This window comes from Chiloscyllium punctatum, chromosome 1 (assembly GCF_047496795.1).
Source record: "Chiloscyllium punctatum isolate Juve2018m chromosome 1, sChiPun1.3, whole genome shotgun sequence".
NCBI classification, from domain to species: Eukaryota; Metazoa; Chordata; class Chondrichthyes; order Orectolobiformes; family Hemiscylliidae; genus Chiloscyllium; species Chiloscyllium punctatum.
The window spans coordinates 173,171,828-173,173,865 of NC_092739.1; the positions used below are offsets into that span (position 1 = coordinate 173,171,828).

Below are 2,038 nucleotides of genomic sequence, written 5' to 3' on the forward strand. Positions count from 1 at the left end.
CGCAAATCAACATCTCAAGTTTTTTTATTAAGGTTAGAATGATTTCCGCCTCTCTGACCCTTTCCGCAAATCTACTCAAACCTTTCTGCCTTTTCCCGAAATCTCTTGGCCCCAGTGTTCGATCTCTCCATCAATAAGAAACGCTTCTTTCAGTCTATCCTATCCATATCCCTCAGTATTTAGTACATCTCAGTCATGTCTTCTCCAATCTCCTCTGCTCGGAGACAAACAACCCCAGTCTGTCCAATCTCTCCTTACAACTGAAACTCTTCAGCCCAGACAATATCCCAGTGAATCTCTACTGCAACGTTCCCAGTGCGATCACATCCATGCAGTACTCTGAATTGCAGAACTGCACACAGTAATCTAGCTGGGGCCTAATGAACTTTTTTTTCTATTCTGTTACAGTATGAGGGCGTCGCTGGCTCGGCAGTATTGATTGCTATACCAAATTGCACAGCGGGTAGTTGAGACTCAACCGTATTGTCGTGATTCTGGAGTCACATGGAGGCCCCAGCAGGTAAGAATGGCTGTTACATTCCTTAAATGACGTCAGATAGTTTTGTTTTTTTTTTCATCAATTGAACATGGATATATAGGAGTTATTAGATTCTTAATTCCAGATATTTATTGAATCCCAATTCTATCACCTAGCATGGTCGGAGTGAAACCCAGGTACCTGGTGTCTGAATTAACAGTTCAGTGTTCAGTGGTAATAGCACTCAGCCATTGCAGAAAAGCAGTGAAACTGATCTTATCCAATGAAGTCGCTTTTCCCCGATACTGTTCTGGGCCATTTTCCTGAGCTTGCCCCCCCCCCCTCCTCCAACCCCAATAATATCTGGTCCGTATCAGTAAAAGCTGCTACATGAGTATTGATCTCACAGCAGTGGTAACTAAATGGATCAAATGGTCTGCAGGTCCCGATGGTGGGTTTTGGGGCATGTTCACCCAGTAACAGTGACCCCAGCCACACAGACTGATCGGTATCAATGGGAGAGTCTGTATTAGATTCTGCAATGCCTCAATGAAATAGGAAATGACTCCACAAACACATGAGGAAAGAGCAGCGCTCTGAAAGCTAGTGCTTCAATTAAACCTGTAAGACCATAAACTGGTGTTGGGTCATTTTTAACTTTGTACTCCATAGTCCAACACCGGCATCTCCAAATTAATGAAATGGCGGTATGGGATGGAAAGTTCGGTTAGTGATCGTAGGAGGGAAGAAATCTCTGAGAACGGGTGGATTTGAATTCTGACATATGAAACACAGAGATGTGAGCGAGCAGAACTTGGAGGAAAAAATCACCTTGGAGAAAATCAAAACTTTGAAACAACTGATTCCTTTGTATTTCACAAAAGACAGGGGCACACAGAGCTATTAGTGCCGTGACTCGGATTCGAACCGAGGTTGCTGCGGCCACAACGCAGAGTACTAACCACTATACGATCACAGCACACCACAGACGAACACAACGAGTGCATGCTCTAAGTACAGTATTATAAGGAATGTTAGGCAGAGCACCAAATGCATACTATCAGTGCTTAGCGAACAGTAGCAGATATGTGGGAACTCAGAATGGTCTGACTGTTTAACATCGGTTCCCCAGTGGCTGTGTTAATTCCATCATTAATGTGTTGAGGGCTGAGATAAATATATTTCTCCAAAACAACAAGCACTCCGGGGACAGTGCAGCTTTTGTTACCTGCACATCCACCAATATCATTTATTGTATCTGTTGCTCCCGGTGCAGTCTCCTGTACATTTGGGGACTGGGCGCCTCCTAGCAGAGCACTTTAGGGAACATCTCTGGGACACCCGCACCAATGAACCACACAGCCCTGTGGCCCAACATTTCACATCTCCCTCCCACTCTGCCGAAGACATGGAGGTCCTGGGCCTACTTCACCGCCGCTCCCTCACCAACAGAAACCTGGAGGAAGAATGCCTCATCTTCCACCTCGGAACACTTCAACCCAGGTTATCAATGTGGACTTCAACAGTTTCCTCATTTCCCCTTCCCCTACCTCACCATAG

General features: G+C 45.3%; 1 non-coding gene across 1 annotated transcript; it reads right to left on the reverse strand.

Annotated features, from left to right (window-relative positions):
* Positions 1-1,385: 1,385 nt before the first annotated feature.
* trnah-gug (transfer RNA histidin (anticodon GUG)) lies at positions 1,386-1,457 on the reverse strand. Its single transcript has one exon. It is a non-coding gene; the product is annotated as a tRNA-His (tRNA).
* Between the last annotated feature and the right edge of the window lie 581 nt (positions 1,458-2,038).